The 25,248-nt window shown below is 38.4% G+C and overlaps 2 long non-coding RNA genes across 2 annotated transcripts in view; one reads left to right on the top strand and one right to left on the bottom strand.

Annotated features, from left to right (window-relative positions):
- The first annotated feature begins 218 nt into the window (after positions 1–218).
- LOC121387718 lies at positions 219–5,920 on the top strand. The gene is made up of 2 exons (XR_005959860.1): positions 219–521; positions 5,163–5,920. It is a non-coding gene; the product is annotated as an uncharacterized LOC121387718 (long non-coding RNA).
- Positions 5,921–17,834: 11,914 nt separating this feature from the next.
- The window catches only part of LOC121387720, a 33,219-nt gene continuing 25,805 nt past the window's right edge, over positions 17,835–25,248 (bottom strand). The window contains exon 2 of the long non-coding RNA XR_005959862.1: positions 17,835–23,337. This is a non-coding gene — a long non-coding RNA (uncharacterized LOC121387720). The remainder of the gene's footprint in view (positions 23,338–25,248) is intronic.

Here is a 25,248-nt window from a genome sequence, read left to right on the forward strand (position 1 = left end):
TCTACTTTTCAGTACTTACATTAAGAAAAGTCCACTGATAATTATCTTAATCATGGTTCATACACTTATTTACCAAAAACATTCATGACTTTCCATAATTTCCACTGATAATGAAATTAACAGCAATTGAAAACTGCTTTAAAGCCTATATCACATTATACGACGCGACGCAACTCAACTCAACAGTTCAGTCGCGTCGTGTAGTGTGTATTGAAAAATCAGCCGTCGGCGACTGATTTTCAGTCGGCCCGACTGCATTTGACACGACCGAACATGTTCCGTCGCAGACGACGGCCGTCATATAGTGTGAACAGGTCTACGACGCGACGCGACTGTCACGTCGTGTAGTGTGAACGGTTTACACAATGCTATACAACTGATGTCTACAGGTATCCAGTGGAATGTCTACATTTCATCATGTGACATAAACGTTACAATGGCGGAATTATTCTGGACAGAGGAATAGACCCCTTCGCAGTCACCACTGTAGTGCCACCTGCATGACTATGAAAACAGACTGGGTAATGTAAACAAACGATTTTGCCATTGATTAACATGGGATGTGAGATTTGTTTCTTCTAAAATGAAGAACACAATTCAGAATGGTTCGCAATATTTGTTCTGTCTTTAACTGTGGTCACCAGAGGAGTCGTAGAGTGAACTGTACTGCTTTTTATACATTTTCTAAAGATATAACATTTTAGGCATATTGAAGCTGGTATTTACGCCGTGTTGATCAGTATTATTAAAACATTATTTTATGCGTCCATGGAAACCATAAAGGAATTCTGATAAATATATAGTTCATGTTGTCGTCATTTTTCCAAAACAGATTTGAAAAGAAGATGTTATGGGTGCAGGGGCGGGACCCATGCCTCTCGCCCGCATTTCCCCCGTTATTGTTCTCTGGCTGAGAATGCTGTACTAGAACGCCTGAAAGTCAAACTTTTGTCTCAGATTCCCTATAGCCCGCCCCCCCCCCCCCTTCAAATACTCTCCTCGAACAATGGGTGGAACCTTTTTATTCCAGAGCATTGCTAATAAACAGAAAGCATCTGAGGGAGAAGGCAGCTATTAAATGTCAGGTCATGTAATAAATTTATATGAATTATATATACTCTTCAAAAGAAGAAACGCAAAACCACATTGTCGTAACATTTGGAGAATTGATTTAATTATTGAATGGTGAGTCCGATAATTACCAAATGTTGCAGGATTGTTCACAATTCACTCTAGTCCATTGTGAGTAAGTGATAGGACACACCACCAAGGTCAAGGTCATCTGGAGTCAATACCGGGTGTGGCCTCCGCGTGTGTTGACAACTGCCTGGCACCGCCTGCCCATTGAAGCAACCAGAGTACGGATGACGTCCCGGGGGATGGTGGCCCACTCGGCCTGCAAGGCTGCTGCCAGCTCGGGCAGGGTCTGGGGCTGTGGTTGTCGCTGTCGGAGGCGTCGGTCCAACTCGTCCCATAGATTCTCAATTGGGTTCAAATCCGGTGATATCGATGGCCAAGGAAGGACATTAATGTTGTTGTTCTGTAGGAAAGCCGTTGTGAGACGTGCTGTGTGAGGCCTGGCGTTGTCATGTGGGAACACTGCGTTGGCGTTGGCCATAACTGGAACGATGTGTGGCCGGAGGATCTGGTCAATGTAGCCCTGTGCATTCAGGTTGCCCTGCACGTGGACCAGGTCAGTTCTGCCAGTGTGTGAGATGGCTGCCCACACCATGACACTACCCCCGCCGAATCTGTCCACTTCCTGCACGCAGTTTGCCGCATAACGTTCACCACGACGCCTATACACGCGACATCTTCCATCATGACGTCGGAGCAGAAATCGGGACTCGTCACTGAACCACACCTGTCTCCATCGCAGTTGAGGCCATTGTCGATGAATCTGGCACCACTGCAGTCGAAGTCGACGGTGTTGTGGTGTTAAGATGACAACTCGAACTGGACGTCTGGCACGAATTCCTACCTCACGTAGGCGGTTCCGTACGGTCTGGTCGGATATCCTGCGCAAACCTGGTATTGCTGCGGCTGTGGAGGTGGCAGTAGTCAATCGTTCCCGAAGGTGGCGTACCCGGATGTAGCGGTCCTGCCCGGGGGTAGTGACCCGTGGTCGACCGGATCTAGGGAGGTCACGTGTTGATCCATGTTGCTGGTAACGGTCCCACAGTCTGGAGATGGTGCTTGGGGACACATGGAATGCCCTGGCAACGGCCGTTCTGGATTCGCCTGCGTCTAGTCGGCCGATGGCATTGTTTCTCTGCGGTTCACTGAGACGTGGCATGTCCTGGATTGTCAACTGTCGGCCAGATACAGAGGCCAGGCAAGCGAACACCCTGCACTTTTATACTGTCGGTGTTCATGTTGCACGTGCAGACAACGCACGTGCAGTGGTGACATGGTTTGCACGTGGCTGCGTTTTTGCGAATATTCACATTTTGGAACTTTATTGTACAGTAGCTGCGTTTTATCGAATGTAACCGTGGGAATGTGTTTGGGACATGCAATGACCTTATATTCACAAAGCATGAACCGGTAGGAAACATAAAATCGGAGTTATAACCCATTTGTACCCTTTTGCGTTTCTTTTTTTGAAGAGTAATATATATATATTAAATACCGTAAGTCATGTTATTAGACAATTTACAGTATGTAAGTGTGTGGTGTTTTTTTGTTTTGTTTTTAATTTGTGTTTTGTTTTGGGGGTTTTTCTTCTTTTTCTTATCTTTTTTGCTACTCTTCTGTTTGGAATTTTGTGTGTTGTGTGTGTATGTGTGTGTGTGTGGAGGGGGGTGGGGGTTAAACCTATTTGTGGATAAGTATGCATATGGCAAACACCCAGTTATACTTACTGGTAAATACTAACTTGTTTCTTATTCCGTAGTCTCATCTTTCAGATTAAGTGGACCCTCGTACAAGGGTCCGTTCATGAATTAGGCTGAGTAACATTCTAGTGGGCAGGGGAAGGGATTTCATGGAGGTGTTACGAAACATGGGAATGGAGGAGGTGTTTGCCATACGTTATATATCATGTTTTAGGCTGAGTAACATTCTAGTGGGCAGGGGAAGGGATTTCATGGAGGTGTTACGAAACATGGGAATGGAGGAGGTGTTTGCCATGCGTTATATATCATGTTTTAGGCTGAGTAACATTCTAGTGGGCAGGGGAAGGGATTTCATGGAGGTGTTACGAAACATGGGAATGGAGGAGGTGTTTGTCATGCGTTATATATCATGTTTTAGGCTGAGTAACATTCTAGTGGGGAGGGGAAGGGATTTCATGGAGGTGTTACGAAACATGGGAATGGAGGAGGTGTTTGTCATGAGTTATATATCATGTTTTAGGCTGAGTAACATTCTAGTGGGCAGGGGAAGGGATTTCATGGAGGTGTTACGAAACATGGGAATGGAGGAGGTGTTTGTCATGCGTTATATATCATGTTTTAGGCTGAGTAACATTCTAGTGGGGAGGGGAAGGGATTTCATGGAGGTGTTACGAAACGTGGGAATGGAGGAGGTGTTTGTCATGCGTTATATATCATGTTTTAGGCTGAGTAACATTCTAGTGGGGAGGGGAAGGGATTTCACGGAGGTGTTACGAAACGTGGGAATGGAGGAGGTGTTTGTCATGAGTTATATATCATATTTTAGGCTGAGTAACATTGTAGTGGGGAGGGGAAGGGATTTCATGGAGGTGTTACGAAACATGGGAATGGAGGAGGTGTTTGTCATGCGTTATATATCATGTTTTAGGCTGAGTAACATTCTAGTGAGGAGGGGAAGGGATTTCATGGAGGTGTTACGAAACATGGGAATGGAGGAGGTGTTTGTCATGAGTTATATATCATGTTTTAGGCTGAGTAACATTCTAGTGAGGAGGGGAAGGGATTTCATGGAGGTGTTACGAAACATGGGAATGGAGGAGGTGTTTGTCATGAGTTATATATCATGTTTTAGGCTGAGTAACATTCTAGTGGGGAGGGGAAGGGATTTCATGGAGGTGTTACGAAACATGGGAATGGAGGAGGTGTTTGTCATGCGTTATATATCATGTTTTAGGCCGAGTAACATTCTAGTGGGGGGAAGGGATTTCATGGATGTGTTACGAAACATGGGAATGGAGGAGAGATGTTTGTCATGAGTTATATATCATGTTTTAAAAATAATTTCATCATGTTTATTTATAAATTAAAATGCAGCTAATCATTGCTGTTGCATTTTTAAATTGATTTTCTATCCAGTGGTATTATTACTAAACAAACATAAATACAAAATCTTATAATATTAGTCAATATGTCTTTTGGGAGAGGTTATGCATTGGATGTTACATAATTTTCGAGTAGTGGCCTATGCGCTACAGAAGGTCACACGATTATGGGAGGAGGTCGTCTGAAAAGGAGCTTTTAAAATACTTTTTCCTACTAGTGACTAGCTGGGGGTTCTTATTACTTGGATAGATCTCGAGTGGTGAATTTAAAGCATTTTGAAAGTATTGTCTCATGAATGAAATACCTCATTGGTCAGCATGATCAGAAGAAAATTAGTCTTGTCGGAAGATGCCAACAATTGGATGTGCCAGTAATGTATTAATTGTCCCTCCTATTATTTTCAGATTCCTGCCACTCACTTCAGGCGCCTGTGACCGACTCTCTCCCCCTCCCTCCCCTCTCTCTGTCTCTGTCTGTCTCTCTCTGTGTGTCTCTGTGTCTGTCTGTCTGTCTCTCTCTCTCTCTCTCTCTCTCTCTCTCTCTCTCTCTCTCTCTCTCTCTCTCTCTCTCTCTCTTGCACACAATGTAAATTATACATTATTTCGATGGAGACAGGCATCAATAATGTATAACAAAACACCATTCACAAGTACCATGTCACTTTAGGCGATGTCGTTGCTTAAGAAATCAGAGACTGGCCTCACTATAGTTCGACAAATGAGTACATAGAATATAGATCTTCAAATTAATCTATTTTGTGCTTGTCCCTCTAAAAATAAGTGAAGAGTAGCTTGATATTAATCTATTTTAAATGGCCCTTTGGAATAAGTGAGTAGGTTAATATTAACTTACTGTTTTATATTAATCTACAAATAAGTTAGTAGGTTGATATTAATTATTTTAGAACAACTTTATCAATATAATAATTTAACCATTTTACAGGAACGTGTGACTCTTCAAAGAACAAATCTGTTTCTGTTAATGACATCACAACCCTGATTGTGGCTGGCGTTGCCATAGCGATCATTGCTGCTTGTCATCTGCATCGTGGTCTTATTGGTTGTCAAGAAGAGAAAGTCCAACACAAATTTCCACGACAAGGGCATGAATAAGCAGAACATTTGATCAGCTTTTCCAGATAAATCACAAACATGTTTGACATTTTGTAGCTGGCAAATGACAGAACAGTGCTAGCATCACCATTATTATATGGACTATATTTAGAGGACTTTATTAAATATTTTGTTGAATTTGTTCCTTCAGTCATTATGTTCTTTCAAAATCTTGTAAGTCAAACCAAGTTCAAAGAAGAAAAAACAAATATATCATTGACATTGTGAAAAATTTCAAGTCAAAATCAACTGATGATGTTTGAAAACCTGATATCAAAACATTTACAGACAACTGCGGCTGTTGATACTCATGCTGATGTTAATATTGAGAAAAAGTCTGGATACTAAATCTGAAGGACAAAACGGTAATATGTGATCAGGGCCGTATTTCCTTTTCTCTCACCAACTGCACCAAACAGATAACATCACCTACATAATGGTCCCATGGACCTGCTCAGTCTTTTATTTCACTTTCATCAAAATCTTCACTTTTTTTTTTTTTAAAGAACAGCACTTTTATAATTCTTAATCCAAAATTATAAATGCAGTTATATGTACCTAATTTCAATAAACAGATAATTGATACAGCTTTCAGAATTTGTTATTCTGTTCACTCTTATCAATAAAAGTATAACATTACTTTCAGAATGTGTGTCATTCTGTTGTCTGGTGTGGGAAGAGTTTTCGAGTCGATTTGCTCCCCATCCCAGCATCAGACATCATTTTAGTCAGAGATGCTTTATATCGTAAATGCTGTGCATGTAATATGTGCTGTTGTATGGGAAATTAGACACACTCTTCATTTGTGGAAGATGTGACAGCAACAGGTTACTCTCCCTCCCTCCCTCTCCGCCTAGCAAGGGATATTCTCTATCTCTCTCTCTCACTCTCTCTCTCTCTCATCTCTCTCTCTCTGATCTACAGGTCTGTCTACATCGGCTATTGGATGTTGACTCTCTCTCTCCATTCCTAGAGCAGACCCCCTCTTTCTCTCTGTCCATCTGTAGCAAGGGATGTGTGTATGTGGTCCATCGGGCTATTTCTCGTTTCAGCCAGTGCACCATGACTGGTATATCAAAGGCATGGTATGTGCAATCCTGTCTAGGATGGTGCATATGAAAGATTCTGCTAATGGCAAAATGTAGCAGGTTTTCTCTCTTAAGGCTATAGGTCAAAATTACCAAGTGTTTGACATTTGATAGTCTTATGATTAATAAATCAATGTGCTCTAGTGGTGTCACTAAACAAAACAAACTAACTCTGTGTATTGTCCTCTGGTTGTCTTTTTATCTGTCCCTCTCTCTTCTAAGGTAGCCCCAAACGTCAGACATCATCTCTGGCAGTATTAGATGCCATTGTGACATACAGGTTGTGGTACATCGGCTATTTGTTGACTATTTAACATATGCAGTCTTAGAGCAGAAACCCACTACATTTGTCCATTAGTAGCAAGGGATAGTTTTATACACCATAACACAGACAGGGTAGCACATACCATGATCTTTGATATACAGGTTGTGGTACATCGGCTATTGGATGTTGACTATTTAACATATAGTCTTAGAGCGGAAACCCACTACATTTGTCCATTAGTAGCAAGGGATATTTTATATACACCATCCCACAGACAGGGTAGCACATACCATGATCTTTGATATACAGGTTGTGGTACATCGGCTATTGGATGTTGACTATTTAACATATAGTCTTAGAGCGGAAACCCACTACATTTGTCCATTAGTAGCAAGGGATATTTTTATACACCATCCCACAGACAGGGTAGCACATACCATGATCTTTGATATACAGGTTGTGGTACATCGGCTATTGGATGTTGACTATTTAACATATAGTCTTAGAGCGGAAACCCACTACATTTGTCCATTAGTAGCAAGGGATATTTTTATACACCATCCCACAGACAGGGTAGCACATACCATGATCTTTGATATACAGGTTGTGGTACATCGGCTATTGGATGTTGACTATTTAACATATAGTCTTAGAGCGGAAACCCACTACATTTGTCCATTAGTAGCAAGGGATATTTTATATACACCATCCCACAGACAGGGTAGCACATACCATGATCTTTGATATACAGGTTGTGGTACATCGGCTATTGGATGTTGACTATTTAACATATAGTCTTAGAGCGGAAACCCACTACATTTGTCCATTAGTAGCAAGGGATATTTTTATACACCATCCCACAGACAGGGTAGCACATACCATGATCTTTGATATACAGGTTGTGGTACATCGGCTATTGGATGTTGACTATTTAACATACAGTCTTAGAGCGGAAACCCACTACATTTGTCCATTAGTAGCAAGGGATATTTTATATACACCATCCCACAGACAGGGTAGCACATACCATGATCTTTGATATACAGGTTGTGGTACATCGGCTATTGGATGTTGACTATTTAACATACAGTCTTAGAGCGGAAACCCACTACATTTGTCCATTAGTAGCAAGGGATATTTTATATACACCATCCCACAGACAGGGTAGCACATACCATGATCTTTGATATACAGGTTGTGGTACATCGGCTATTGGATGTTGACTATTTAACATATAGTCTTAGAGCGGAAACCCACTACATTTTCCATTCCATTAGTAGCAAGGGATATTTTATATACACCATGTTGACCCATAGTCAAACAGGGTAGCACATACCATGATCTTTGATATACAGGTTGTGGTACATCGGCTATTGGATGTTGACTATTTAACATATAGTCTTAGAGCGGAAACCCACTACATTTGTCCATTAGTAGCAAGGGATATTTTATATACACCATCCCACAGACAGGGTAGCACATACCATGATCTTTGATATACAGGTTGTGGTACATCGGCTATTGGATGTTGACTATTTAACATATAGTCTTAGAGTGGAAACCCACTACATTTGTCCATTAGTAGCAAGGGATATTTTTATACACCATCCCACAGACAGGGTAGCACATACCATGATCTTTGATATACAGGTTGTGGTACATTGGCTATTGGATGTTGACTATTTAACATATAGTCTTAGAGCGGAAACCCACTACATTTGTCCATTAGTAGCAAGGGATATTTTATACACCATCCCACAGACAGGGTAGCACATACCATGATCTTTGATATACAGGTTGTGGTACATCGGCTATTGGATGTTGACTATTTAACATATAGTCTTAGAGTGGAAACCCACTACATTTGTCCATTAGTAGCAAGGGATATTTTATATACACCATCCCACAGACAGGGTAGCACATACCATGATCTTTGATATACAGGTTGTGGTACATCGGCTATTGGATGTTGACTGTTATAGTCTTAGAACCTAAACCAGTACTGTTGTCTTAGTGATGATAAACCCGCTACATGTGGTCACAAACCTAAACCAGTAAGTTGTCTGGTGATGTAAACACCGCGAGTCTTAGAGTGGAAACCCACTACACATATGTGACAGGGTAGTTGATCTTTGAATACCTAAACCAGTACTGTTGTTGGATGATGTAACATATAGTCTTAGACGGAAACCCACTACATTTGATTAGTAGCAAGGGATATTTTATTACACCATAGACAGGGTAGCACATACCATGATCTTTGATATACAGGTTGTGGTACATCGGCTATTGGTTGTTAACTATTTACCATACTAGTCTTAGAGATGGAAACCCGCTACATTTGTCCATTAGTAGCAAGGGATACTTTTCTATACACCATCCCACAGACAGGGTAGCACATACCATGATCTTTGATATACAGGTTGTGGTACCCGCGGACTATTGGATGTTGACTATTTAACAGTAGTCTTAGAGTGGAAACCCACTACATTTGTCCATTAGTAGCAAGGGATATTTTTATACACCATCCCACAGACAGGGTTGCACATACCATGATCTTTGATGTAAAGGTTGTGAGACTATGTGGCTTGTTAAACCTAAACCAGTACTGTTGTCTGGTGATGTAAACCTAGCGAGACTATGTGGTGTTAAACCTAAACCAGTACTGTTGTCTGATGATGTAAACCCCGCGAGACTATGTGGTTGTTAAACCTAAACCAGTACTGTTGTCTGATGATGTAAACCCCGCGAGACTATGTGGTTGTTAAACCTAAACCAGTATTTGTTGTCTGGTGATATAAACCCCGCGAGACTATGTGGTTGTTACACCTATTGGATGTGACTGTTGTATGGTGATGTAAACCCCATTTGCATTAGACAATGTGGTTGTTTAAACCTAAACCAGTAGCACATGTCATGATGATGTAAACCCCGCGTGGTATGTGGTTATTGGACCTAAACCAGTTCTGTTGTCTTAGAGATGTAAACCCCGCGAGACCATTGTAGTTGTTAGACCTAAACCAGTTCTGTTGTCTGGTGATGCAAACCCCGCGAGACTATGTAAATTGTTAATCCTAAACCAGTACTGTAGTCTGATGGTGTAAACCCCGCGAGACTATGTGGTTGTTAAACCTAAACCAGTACTGTTGTCTGATGATGTAAACCCTGCGAGACTATGTGGTTGTTAAACCTAAACCAGTACTGTTGTCTGGTGATGTAAACCCCGCGAGACTATGTGGTTGTTAAACCTAAACCAGTACTGTTGTCTGGTGATGTAAACCCCGCGAGACTATGTGGTTGTTAAACCTAAACCAGTACTGTTGTCTGGTGATGTAAACCCCGCGAGACTATGTGGTTGTTAAACCTAAACCAGTACTGTTGTCTGGTGATGTAAACCCCGCGAGACTATGTGGTTGTTAAACCTAAACCAGTACTGTTGTCTGATGATGTAAACCCCGCGAGACTATGTGGTTGTTAAACCTAAACCAGTACTGTTGTCTGATGATGTAAACCCCGCGAGACTATGTGGTTGTTAAACCTAAACCAGTACTGTTGTCTGATGATGTAAACCCTGCGAGACTATGTGGTTGTTAAACCTAAACCAGTACTGTTGTCTGATGATGTAAACCCCGCGAGACTATGTGGTTGTTAAACCTAAACCAGTACTGTTGTCTGATGATGTAAACCCCGCGAGACTATGTGGTTGTTAAACCTAAACCAGTACTGTTGTCTGGTGATGTAAACCCCGCGAGACTATGTGGTTGTTAAACCTAAACCAGTACTGTTGTCTGGTGATGTAAACCCAGCGAGACCATGTGGTTGTTAAACCTAAACCAGTACTGTTGTCTGATGATGTAAACCCCGCGAGACTATGTGGTTGTTAAACCTAAACCAGTACTGTTGTCTGGTGATGTAAACCCCGCGAGACTATGTGGTTGTTAAACCTAAACCAGTACTGTTGTCTGGTGATGTAAACCCCGCGAGACTATGTGGTTGTTAAACCTAAACCAGTACTGTTGTCTGGTGATGTAAACCCCGCGAGACTATGTGGTTGTTAAACCTAAACCAGTACTGTTGTCTGGTGATGTAAACCCCGCGAGACTATGTGGTTGTTAAACCTAAACCAGTACTGTTGTCTGGTGATGTAAACCCTGCGAGACTATGTGGTTGTTAAACCTAAACCAGTACTGTTGTCTGGTGATGTAAACCCCGCGAGACTATGTGGTTGTTAAACCTAAACCAGTACTGTTGTCTGGTGATGTAAACCCAGCGAGACTATGTGGTTGTTAAACCTAAACCAGTACTGTTGTCTGGTGATGTAAACCCTGCGAGACTATGTGGTTGTTAAACCTAAACCAGTACTGTTGTCTGGTGATGTAAACCCTGCGAGACTATGTGGTTGTTAAACCTAAACCAGTACTGTTGTCTGGTGATGTAAACCCCGCGAGACTATGTGGTTGTTAAACCTAAACCAGTACTGTTGTCTGGTGATGTAAACCCCGCGAGACTATGTGGTTGTTAAACCTAAACCAGTACTGTTGTCTGGTGATGTAAACCCTGCGAGACTATGTGGTTGTTAAACCTAAACCAGTACTGTTGTCTGGTGATGTAAACCCTGCGAGACTATGTGGTTGTTAAACCTAAACCAGTACTGTTGTCTGGTGATGTAAACCCAGCGAGACTATGTGGTTGTTAAACCTAAACCAGTACTGTTGTCTGGTGCTAGCCACTTCGTACCTTTTCAATCTCCTGGCTTAGATATAATAAAGTTAATGTTCGTTTTGTTTATCGACACCACTAAAGGAAAGAAATAGTGATGCAAGACAAAAATACAAGTTTGTTTAGTTTAACAACACCACTGGAGCACATTAATTAATCATTGGCTATTGGATGTCTAACATTTTGTAATTCTGACTCATAGTCATCAGAGGAAACTCGCTACATTTTCCCATTAGCAGCAAGGAATCTTTTATGCACTTTCCTACAGACAAGAAAGCACATATCATGGCCTTTGAACAGTTGTGGTGCACTGGTTGGAACGAGAGAAAAAACAAATCAGTTCAATTGATCCACCGAGGTGGTTCGATCCAGCAACACAACCATCTCAGGCGAGTGCTCAACCAACTGAGTTAAAAACTGCCCCTAGATATAATACGGACATTTTATTTAATATTAATATTTTGTATGAGTCGGTTCTTAAATAAAAGTTTCAGTAATGGTTGGTTGATAAAGTCAAGACCTGGCTTTTTTCTATAGCATATTGAGGCTTCATTTTTCAAATATGGTTAAGTATATGGAGTTTATATGCTATGTTCACAAATTTATGAAGATGTCCCTCTGTTCTTAGTACCAACCAATTATAAGTACCTTTCCTCGGCATGTGTGTTAAAACATTTACAATTCATCTATCTCACAGAAGCTTGTACTATTTTAAAAAACATAGTTGTATTTAAATTGTGCTTAATTTATGCTTAGGTTTATATAATTGACATTAGATATAGTCATCAGGCATATCTAGTACTTGACTTTCTTTCCTATTTCAGTCTTATCATCTGACTCAAATATAATGTCTATTATGTTCACAATATCTGTAATTTCTTATTTTGTCCTCTGGGCCTTTGCTCTTGTTCCTCCCTCAGTATGTCAACAGCTCTTGTTATCAGATCACAAACCATCCAATTCAGCTTCATTATTTCTTTGGACATTTCTCAGCCATTTCTATGTGGTTGAGGAATACCCTGGACTTCGTGATATGACTAATACCATATAAGATCATGGCAATTTGCTCTCTTCCAATTTACTCTATTGGTACAGCATATTTTCAGGGAATATCTACTGGATGGATGGTTTGCAACTAATCCACAGTAGCGTAATAACAGCATTCGTGGTTTGACACTACATTTCTCATGTGAAAGGGGTTCTTCCAAGCCACACTTGATCTAAGGAATCCCTACAAAAGTCTTAAGAGACTAGAAGACCATTTAAATGAAAAAAAGAAAACTCTGCCCTTAGCTTCTTGGGAAGAGGGTTCTATTTGTGAGACAAAGTACATGTTTCAAACACAAACCATGTCTGAGGGTGTTGTAAAGTGCACAAGGAAATGCAGAAACAAAGATTATACTTCAATGTCTGTACATTGCTGCCAGTTCACCATCCCAGATACGGACATTTGTATACACTCAATTTGGCAACACAAGGCATCTTATAGATGTGCACAGCATCATTAAGGATGCTGGGAGACACCAACTAGCAATTCCAGCTGTGCTTGCCATTACTGGCTATGATACCAACAGTGCTTTTATGCAGAATGGAAAACTGGAGGTTTTGAATATTCTCAAGCAACACCAAGACTTCCTTGAAACGTTGTTAGCTCATGGAAGTTCAACAAAAATTGATGTTCATATATTTAAGAAGCAGATCATTTCATATACCTTCTCTATGGGAGTGCAGGTGCGAATAACATACAAAAACATAATGACTTGAGAAATATCTGGAAATGTTTGTTGCCAAACCAAGGATGATGATATTGAACTAGAGTAGAGTATAAATCAGCCTTCTCCACTCCACGTGTATGTATTCACTGAGAATGCTCTGAGATTGCACATAAAGAGAACAAATTGCCAAGTTGTCATTTGGTATCAGTCATGCCAGGCATACCAGGCTATTCCCCAACCAAATTGTCATATGGCTGAGAAATTTTAGAAGGCACACTAGAGATGAAATAGTGATATGATACCATGAGAGCTGATGGACATACTGATGGAGGAACCAGAGTAGAGTCTGCAGAAGGAGAACACCAGAAATGGTGTTTAGTAAAGAGGGACATATTCATAATATAGATGCACATACATGTATATTCAACAAAATTAATTAAGGGCTAGTAAACTTTCTTATATTATAATATAATTCTTTGTTACTGTCATATTATTTTAGCATGTTTTGGTCATATATATGGCTTCTATACATTGTTTCAGTAAACTTTTACTGGTTATACACGCAAAAAACACTGGGTATTTCACATACTTATGAAAAATATTGAAATGAGCATTAGGCAAGTATTTGTTACACATTTGTTCAGAATGTTTTTTGTCATTGTGTTCCCTCAAAATTGTTATTTAAGTCATTAAGTTTAAGAACATGCTACAATGCTGACAAATTTCAACGGACGAAGTTGTATTTTCCCCCATATTTAAAGGAAAATGCTAAAATATCTATTGGACCTCAATTAATTTTGTTGAGTATAGTATAGGCAGATATACTGAACCATATTTGAATAATGCTGCCTCAATATATTAAATACAGTGCAATTTTTAATAGTAAAAGGTTCAAGCAGCCCAAAATGTGTAAATATAGAAAATAATGCATTTCAGGCATTGCTTAACTTTTGCCGATGAGTATATCATTATTCATACCACATATTGCGTTGTTATTTGGTTTATTACTATTAACATCTAGTATAGGATGAATATTATTCATTTTGGCCTTATATCTGTTAAAAATTTATATGGATGACAAATTTATCACTATATTTCATTTTTCAATATAGTGTTTTTAAAACACAAAATGTGCAACGGTACCCCCATTCAAATGGCGATATTTTTTTAATCCACCAACATTTTTGCTGCAGACAAGCAGATATTAAATTCATATATAATGAGGTATCTAAAAATACTTGTCTCCAAAAATCCCGGAGGGGGGGGGGGGGGGGGGAGGGTTTCGGTATCTGGTCCATGGACTAATGCCTTTGTGTTTAAAAACTAGGGTTCGTTGCTTTAATAAAATTCCACAAAACAAACAATTTATATGGTAAGTGTTTAAGCTCCAACTTATGTAGATTCTAGTTTCTGTATATATGTACTTTAAAATCATAAAAAAATTTCACTCAACATTTCACTGGTTTTGTCATCCAGAATCATATAAAAGATCCCTCGCTGCTAATCGAAAAGAGTAGTCCATGAAGTGGTGACAGCGGGTTTCCTACCTCAATATCTGTGTGGTCCTTAACCAAATGTCTGACGCCATATAAGCATAAATAAAATGTATTGAGTGTGTCGTTAAATAAAACATTTCCTTCCTTCCTTCCATGCGTTATTTTTGGTTACACATAGTTGTTTACACAATTAACAATTTCAAGACATACGACTGGCTGCTTCTAGGCTTCTAGGCGACGACCAGGTCACCAATGCCATTATGTCCAATAAACAAACCAGCATGGTCAAAATCGATTACACTGTGACCTATAGTTAACCTGGCAATCATGTGTCTGTGACGCTTAAGTCAGCTACAAGTGCAACAGCTGTAAATAACTTTTAGTCAAAAAAAGATGTTAAAATTTGCTTAAAACCTGGGTTTTTTAGGATATGTAAGAAATGGAATAATACATTTGTGTCTGTTAGATACTATTTATCTCACAACTCATTGTTTAAAAACATATCAAACTCGCTTTCGCTCGTTAGATACATTTATAAAACAACTTGTTGTGAGATAAATGGTATCTAACAGCCACTCATGTATTATTCTCTATATACCTAATAAAAACCACCCAAAAATTGCATGTTATATTTTAAGACATGGATGTATGTACGTACGTTTTTCTCATATCTGCCATTGAACTTGTGTGATTTTGTTACTTTGATTTCAATATACTCCCCTCTCATACTGTCGTATTTTCAGCAGGCCATATTGCTTTTGGCCTGCGATTTTCGAAAAAAATTAAAACAATTTAGCCCATATTTTCTTCCTATTTCAAGATCTGCAGAGTCACTTGATAATTAGGTATCAAAATGCGTCACCTGGAGTCAAACATCTCACTATATGTAGCCTGAGACGACAATTAATGACACTATGGCTGTAGCAGTTTTGTTAATCTTGCTAGGCCATTGCCATTTCCAAGAGACCAGTGATCACTCAAAATGACGTCTACACTATCCAATGTCAGCAAAGTGCACATATCCACAAACAACATCCTGTTCCCTATCAAAGCCAGTTTAACCATTCACAATACAAAGCAGCTCCCCCACCAAGAATCAACAGAAAAGAAAACTTCATTTCGTCACATACATTTCCACTTTTTGGTCAACCAAATGGGGAGATAAAAAAAAAGAGGTTTGTTTTGTTTAACGACACCAGTAGAGCACATTAATTTATTATCGACTACTGGATGTCAAACATTTAGTAATTTTGACATAGAGAGAAAACCTGCTACATTTTCCCATTATAGCATGAGATATTTTATATGCACCATTCCATAGACAGAATAGCACATACCACGGCCTTTGATATACAGTGGAGCCTTGTTAGTCCGGACAGTATGGTTATTAAAAAAAACGTCCGGATTAAGGAATTTCCGGATTACTGAAATGTACATGATGAGTAACCTCCCTTGATTCACAAACAAAATAAAAACGACACATTTGATTTTTAGAACCAAACATTTCTTCAAACAGTTTTGTTCTGTTGATCCGCCTCGTGGTGTGAATAAGCGCTATTTGCATGTCCGTGAGGCCAGTCTACTATTCAGTAGTGTACTGCCAGGTGCTTGTCTTAAAGTTAGAAAATGCGATTAAATAAAATGAAATACTGTTTAAGACATGTTGCATTGTTGATACTAAATGTTTGATTACTAGCAACAAGTTTTAAATTTTATTAGTCGTGTTTTGTCGTACTAGTTAATGTTGTAAATCTAGGACACGTGGTTGACTTCATTTCCACTAAGTGGGTACGTTGTTGAGGAATGCATATTGTTTCTCACTTATATGCAATCATTATTAGTTTAAAGTTTCTACGTTTACAGATTATATTTTAAACATTAAATGGCGAAATTATAATTCATTTCTGCTATATCTACTGATATAATATAAACTTCAACATGATACATCCCTCCACACCTAGCACAGAAATACAACTCTCTCAAAACCGGCGTGAAACTGAATGAGCATTGTTCCACTTGTGAAAGAGTCGCAAGCCAGTGTTTTGATAGCAATAACATATAAAGATGTTTCCTTTGTCTTTATTTTGGGTGACTGGCAATACACTTGAGTTGGACACCAAAACAATTATGACCAGTATTCAGTAATAAATCATACAGGTAGTTACAAAATGAGGTCATGGGGTACCGTAAGGTATGATCAAGAGTTACCCACTTTTAAAAATAAAATACTTTTTTTTTTTCTCATAAAATAAAACAGCCAGTCTGGTCATAGATCAAAGGAATTATATTTAAAAAAACAACAAACACTTGTGAACACTTGTGCTCTATCTGACTAACACTAAATAAACACAGGTGAATGGTTAAATAAACTGTGGTGTGAAACCCCGTGCAGCCATTTTATCTCTGTCGATTCCTTGAGCGTTAATTGGCGGATTACTTGTATGTTCAATCAGCGGCGACTGGTTAAATGAAGCAATTTGCCTTTACTTTTAACATTTGGTTCAGAATTATGACCGTCCGGTTCCGGAAGCTGAATATCTGGATTAATGAATAACTTTACTGAGTGGTTGTTTCGTTTTGCAAAATAACGTCCATAAGGTGAGGATTCCGGACTACTGGATTCTGGACTACTGGAGTCCAGACTAACGAGGTTCCACTGTACATGGGGAGATAACTGCAGTTTAACACTAATTGTATCGACAAAATTGTTTTAAAGATGACACTCAAAGTGTCATGTTTCAATTAAATAATATTATACATGTTGAGATGCATCCATTCCCAAAACATATTTAGTACCAAATATGGCTTCTAGATCATGTCGAATAAGGTACTGTACGTGCCACAGAAGGCAACAATCAGTGCAAAATATTACATAAAAGTACAATATTATAGTAATTCTGCACTTTAAAAGTTAATGGAAGTTTCTAAATAACCAAAAGAATTTGCTAATTGTCATTGTGTTCTCTACATTTAAAGCACTGTTGTTGGTATGGATATGAATGTTTTAATTTTGATGTAATTTGAACTGAATTAATATGCACTTAAAAACAAAAATGCATGTGTCAGGTGCACAAAAAATGGTCACCGGAGAGTCATTATGGTGATCGTAATTAGCATTAGTCTCTACACACTAACCAGTCACAATTGACTCTTGAGGGAATAGACACTGAGCCTGCAGCCCTACTGTAGCTGGAATATACAGTGAACAAAAATCTGTTATTGCATTCAAATGTTTTAATATGAGCATTGAAGGCGACAACATACACATGACCTGATGTATATGTGGTCATGCATACAACAATTATTTCATTGTTTTATACTCTCTAAGATGTATGTCTATGAAAGACAACACGAGACGAAAGACACAGTTCAAGAAGGGTCTAAGGGTATAACACACACTGTGAAGTCAATACTGACCAGTTCCTCTCCGTAACACAAGTTGGTTTACAACACACACTGTGAAGTCAATACAGACCAGTTCGTCTCCATAACACAAGCTAGTTCACAACACACACTGTAAAGTCAATACAGACCAGTTCCTCTCCGTAACACAAGCTGGGTTCTTTATATACTCAATATGATTAAAAACATTCACTATAAAACAATACTGCAAAATGCCTTATAGCTGGACTGAGAAAACACATGGAACCGGCATTTATTTGTACATCATAAATAAACATAAATCTACATATGATCTATAAACATTCCACTCCTAATAAACTCAATCTATTTTCAGATAACAATTCCATTTTCAGGTTAAAAAACCAGAGATAAAACTCGGTGAGCAAAAGACTCTGGAAAACCTTTGGAAAATATCTATTTATCTAAATGAATTAATACTGAAAACTTGGCTGTTACTGGTTCGGTCACAAGAATGAACTCTGCAGACAGGTGCTTCTCCTTACATACACATTTAGCATGTGCAGACTGATTTTGGTCATGAATATCCATGACCACTCTTAAAGGAGTATAAACCTAACAAACATATTTGTGTGGTGGTCTAGGAAAACCCATCAGAAGTAGCTGGGACTAAAATTGAGATACAGGAGAAATGCATAATAAAGTCATATCGTTTTCTTAAACCATAATAAAACCAATAAAGTATGTTGTTCTATAAGGAATATTTATAACATGTGTTTATAATAACATGTGTTTATTGATTGTTTTAGTTATGGAGTAATTAAATGTAATCTGCTAATTAGTGTTCATAAAATAGTAAAATTTTACCAAGTTTTAAATACCTTTATCTCATTGTGCATCCATACATGTTGCATATCACTGGAAAGGTCGTGAAACGGCCTTTGACCCGATTACTACTGCGCATAAATACACTGTTTACAATACTATTGCGAATTGTGTAAAGCAAGGAAAATTTTCGATCGACTTCAGTGTAAACATTTAAAAATATAGACCAATATTTATTATTATACATAGAAATATTGACTTAATAATGTTTGCAAGACATATGGGAAACAGCTAAATACCGTAAACATACACATCTGGCTTTGTATTAGACAACATTGCTCTTTCGTTTGATGGCCGCGAACAGACAAGCTGGTGGCACCAAAACCAGTCACAAGAAAGCAAAGTTTGCTCACTGTTTGAACCAACTGACAACGCTCAACACGAGAAATATAGCAACTGAAATTGTTTTAGAAGAATTAATGAGTGACTACTTTACATCATGTCGCTTAAATGATGATGAATTGAGCAGTGAGTGATAATGATGTAAACAGTGAAAGTGAACATGTTTCCGAGACGGATGTAAACAATGACAGTTGCGGCTATGACACAGCAGCTGATGTATTATAGTTTTCATTTTGCTCAGCAAGAGCATTTCCATCTAATTTGTTACAGCTGGGACCTATCTACTTAAGTGTCCCCAGAAATGCAGCCTCTTTGGAGTAGCATGCCAGGCACTTCCTAAACAAGTTAAGTTTTCTGTTGGAGAAAAGTTGTGTGACTGGGAAAGGCGCAAACTGTGTTGTGTCCATTATAGGTGAATTGCATCTACATCTACATGCAGACAACTGTACTGGGTAGAACAAAAATTCCTGCATGATGTGGCACTTGATGTGTCGAGTGCTCACTGGATGCCATCAGAGTACAACAATATCATTTCTTTTGACTGGCCATACCAAATTTAGTTGTGATTGGTGCTTTGGTCTTGTGAAATGGCCGTTTCGAAAGACAAAGGTGGATTGTCTCAAATATATTGCGAATGTTGTGTATGATTCTTCACATGTGAATGTTACACAGCTGTGTGGCAATGAAGGTGGTGATGTGATTGTACCAACATTTGATTGAACCAACTTTTTAGGGGCATACGTTCAGAATATTGTGGGTATTAAGAAATACCACCATTTTCATTTCCCCCACAAATCAATAATTGTTCAAATGCAGGCATTCGCAGATTCTGAACATACTGAAGTGAACTTGGTAAAGAAAGATTTACCATCTGTGAACAAAATGCCTTCAGTTTTAATCCAAAAGGTCTGGATGCCAAACAACAGTGGTACCTTTATGATGAATCAGGCCATTTACTTCTGAGAACTGTAAAGACAGTACAACACCACTACCCAGTGTTCCTAAGGCAGGCAGGAATGCACAACATGAGGACAACCTATCAGATAGTCATGATATTCAACCACCACGCAGAAAGTTAAGAAAGTAATGCGTAGCAGAGGTCGAGGTAGACGAGGTCGCTGATGTGCAAACAGTGACTACTACCACAGTGTTATAGAAACATTCAGTGGATATTAATTATTGATGACAGCGACAATGTTGTTAAAACATCCAGTGTATAGAAATTATTGATGACTGAGACAGTGTTATAAAAACATTCAATGGATATAAATTGGTAACAGTGACAACAGATGTTATCAAAACATTTCAGGATTTATAAATGAATGACACTACAGTAATGAGAGGCAGTGTATTACATGCATGCAAGTTGTTGTTGTTTTTTTGTTTTTTTTTGTTCTTGTACTTCAGCCTTGATATTGTTAATAATGCATGTTTTAAATTTTATTATGTCTGTTTTGTTTAGCTTTGACCTGACTTAAAAAAGAAGAAGTTTTGTTCAATAAATTAGTTGTTACATGCCAATTTTAGTTTTTTGTGTATCATTGATGCCTCATTTGATATAAAAAATATGTATTTTCTTAGTTAATTTGGATATACTTAACATGGTTAAAATAATTAAAACATGATAAAATCATTACTTTTTTACTTGATAAAACTTTAGATGCCATTTTCTCAGCTTCTGTTTTCCGAATAGTATCACCTTTAAAATGTCATATCTTTGGTTCTAAATGGAATATTTAGTTAATTCAAACTCAGAATGGTACATGTGTATGTAGTTGTTAATAATAAAAAGGTGTATGTAAGTCCTTTTACCATGTGATGGGTTTTTTGCTAGACTGCCACACATTTTATCTGCTTTACTGCATACCACAGGAAAATATTCACAACACACACTGTGAAGTCAATACAAACTAGTTCTTCTCCGTAAAACAAGCTGGTTGATAACACACACTGTTAAGTCAATACAGAAAGTAGATCTGAACCTATATTTGGTGAGGAACAGATCCTTGTGACACCATCCTAGACACAGACCTAGACTGGCCTGTCTGTCCAAAAAATGATAATGGCTTAGTGTGAGAAAAACTTACTGTCATCTGTGTGATGACAGTAAGTTTTTCTCTCTTACAAATTACTAGCAGAGGTTTTCTTTTAAATCCACTTTCCAACCGACATAACAGCACTACCACAGCCTCTGATATACTAGAGGTGGGGCATTGATAATGTTTGCATCTCTTGACTTTACCAAATGGTCATAGATTTACAATTACCAACATGCATATTGTTACTCAACTTAGTATAATGAGAGCTGGTGTGGCGGTAGGCGGTCATTCATCCACATACTAACCGAGCCCACTGTTGCTTATCTTTTGTACCATGACAACCTGGCTTTCAGCATGGAACAGCTACATGTATGTCCTAAGAAACATCAATATGAGATCACTGTTCAGTTACCATGTGTGTACCCAAAACAAACTAAATCCTCTATTCTCTCAGAGAAGGAACATTTCTTTGTGCTAACTGAAAGAGTAGCCTAACAGTATTATGTCAATATGTATACAAGATGTGGTATTTATTATCCTGTCTGAGGAAAAACATATCTTGGTGTAAATCAAAAGGCGTATAGCTTATGAGGAAGATACACATTAAACTATGTGCCACAAGTGGCTAACAAAACTCTGTGTCACATGCCATCTAGCCCATTGGAAAGTGTACTTAAAGGATCTGTTGCTTGCAATTGATAGGAATAATCCACCGGTAACAGTAGGTTAACTCTTAAGCTAACCAATTACCTTGTGACCTGAAAAACATTTTCCAGTCTAGCTGCTTCAACCAAAGCAGATTTCTCATGCTTGTATCCATCTGTAGGTCGAGGCATGTCCATCCCAAGCACAATCTCCAACATTAGGAAGAATTGAATCCAGGACAGAATGAAGGACAGTCACATTTGAGGGTTGACCAAATTTGCAATAAGATTTTAATAACAAGCCATATAGGTCATGTCATGAATAAATTAGGTGGTCAAATAACTCTTGAGGTAAAATATCCGACTGTTACCCCCTATTGTTAGTTTTAGGGTTAGGGTTAATTTAGAGTTAGGGTTAGTTTTAGGGTTAGGGTTAATTTAGAGTTAGGGTTAGTTTTAGGGTCAGGGTTAGTTTTAGGGTTAGGGTTAGTTTTAGGGTTAGGGTGAGGTTCTCTCTATACATATATCAATAAAATGGGGTAACAGGCGGAAATCTTTCCGGTCATCACTTTAGTTTTGCATTTACCATAGTTTGACACCCAATAGCCGATGTAATTTTCATGCTGGGGTTTCATTAAAGATCTATTCTATTCTATTCTGTCAATTATCAACATTTGGTAGAGTCCATATACAATCACATTTCCAATGTACGAGCATCATTCTGCTACACTGTGGTCATATCTTGTTTGCAGCATCTATTGATACTCTGGTATGTGTTCCACATTGCCACTGTCCTTTGGGGTCGTACATCACTTGTTGGTTATAACTGATCTGTGTTCCACATTGCCACTGTCCTTTAGGGCCGTACATCACTTGTTGGTTATAACTGGTGTGTGTTCCACATTGTCACTGTCCTTTAGGGTCGTACATCACTTGGTTATAACTGGTGTGTGTTCCACATTGCCAGTGTCCTTTAGGGTCGTACATCACTTGTTGGTTATAATTGGTGTGTGTTCCACATTGCCACTGTCCTTTAGGGTCGTACATCACTTGGTTATAACTGGTGTGTGTTCCACATTGCCAGTGTCCTTTAGGGTCGTACATCACTTGTTGGTTATAATTGGTGTGTGTTCCACATTGCCACTGTCCTTTAGGGTCGTACATCACTTGGTTATAACTGCTGTGTGTTCCACATCGCCACTGTCCTTTAGGGTCGTACATCACTTGTTGGTTATAACTGGTGTGTGTTCCACATTGCCACTGTCCTTTAGGGTCGTACATCACTTGCTGGTTATAACTGGTGTGTGTTCCACATTGCCACTGTCCTTTAGGGTCGTACATCACTTGTTGGTTATAACTGGTGTGTGTTCCACATTGCCACTGTCCTTTAGGGTCGTACATCACTTGTTGGTTATAACTGGTGTGGTGTCCTTTGGGGTCCAACATCACCTGCTGATAACAATTAAGATTCCAATTAATATAATTCCAATTTATAATTACTGTTTTGTAATAGGCATCTGGATTGGTTAAAATGCTATAACGTGATCTGAAAAAAACAATGTTCATTCTTGCATGAACTAGAAAACTGCACTTTTTCAGTAAACAAATAAAAACAGAATGTTATTACCAGAACTAATTTTTATCAATTATTTCAACAACGGAATCCCAGAGGATTCCATCGTTTCTATTTTTATTCCAATATCGTCAACACTGTGAGTGACAGTGACAAACTGACAGACGACAATCACAATGTCGGATGACAGACACAAAAGTTTTGGTGAGACTTTACATTAAGCCACTGCAATTCCGGCTTTAAATAACTCCGGTTTTGAACTGAGACACATAATGTATATGACAGGCCACGAAAACGAAGCTTCTATTAGAAGTTATAGCAGAGAATGCTCAACAAATCAAAAGAGAGACATGAGCCCAGCTCTGTCATATTTGACAAAAACACCAAATCGACAACTTACACGTGTGAAAACACATACGCCATCGTGCACAATTATGCGACCTGTCCTTTCCGAGAATAATATCACACAATGACAAACTTCCTCTGAAATCCACACACACGGTAACACTGAAACCACTTTATCCCTTTCAAGTCAGTCTTCACATTCACTTTTCACTAATTCAACTTTTGACAACTGCAATTTTAATATAGTAATTGATAAATCTTCTAAATAATTTGACGCTCTCCCTTATGTTAATTAGTTCAAAATTCATACTCTAACCGCTTTACAACAAATCTTCCATTTAAGTATATAGATGGTTCAATTCTTAATTATCGTTTGATATTTTTGAAAAATCTCTGTTTGCGTTATCAGTCGATGTTCAGTTATTTTAAATTTATAACTTTTTATCCACATTTGAGGCAGAAAATTAAAATTTATAAAACCTTATGTAAATCATTATAATGAATCAGAGATTTGATGGGGAAAAACGAATGTAACTTTCTAAGGGAATTCCCTTATTTGTGTACTGATACAGTTGTAAACCATTGTGGAATAGAGTTCGATTGTTTTTTTTAAATATAGTTTTGTATAATGGCAATATTAATGCATTTGGAATTATAAGAATTGAACGTTGTATTTTTGACATTCATGCATTGATAAACACCAAAACCATTTTACTTGCTTATGTATGAACGGCTACGTGCTAATGTGCTACACCATTCATATCGTGTGTAAAACGTTTTTGGTGTTTATCATCGCATGAACGTCAAAAATATAACGTTCAATTCTTAAATACACTGATAAAATATAAAAAGGAAGAAGGAAGAGATATGTTTTATTTAAGAGCTCACTCAATACACTTTATTTAAGGTTATATGGCATCGGACATATATTAAAAATAACATACAGATAATGAGAATGGAAACCTTCTGCCACCACACAAGGGGCTATTTTGATTAGCAGTAAGGGATCTTTTATATCCAGCATCACACAGACATAGCACGACCTTTGATATACCAGTCGTGGTGCACTGGCTGGAATGAAAAATAGCGCAATGTTTCATAGACCCACTGCACATATGTACCATACACAGTTTTGTTTATGGCAGTCTGTTATTTAGTTTTTCCATAAAGTTATTTCCCTTTGAATGTCATTACTGACTTAATTTCAATCTAAAAAAGACATGTCAAGATTTCATATTGGGCATGAGAAACCTGCAGGCTAGGGAATTTCACCATCAGCTGTTTGACTGGCAAATGAATTACTAGTTACTGCTTCAAATACACTCACCGATGTCGCCCTTTCATACTAAACTGTGACTAACTTTTTATCCATGGCAAAGTTCTAAGTCGCCTTCTTTAAGAAAATAATATCACAATGATTCTGGCTTTTTTCCCATCGAAAGTAT

The sequence above is a fragment of the Gigantopelta aegis genome, chromosome 13 (genome assembly GCF_016097555.1).
Source record: "Gigantopelta aegis isolate Gae_Host chromosome 13, Gae_host_genome, whole genome shotgun sequence".
Lineage (NCBI taxonomy): Eukaryota > Metazoa > Mollusca > Gastropoda > Neomphalida > Peltospiridae > Gigantopelta > Gigantopelta aegis.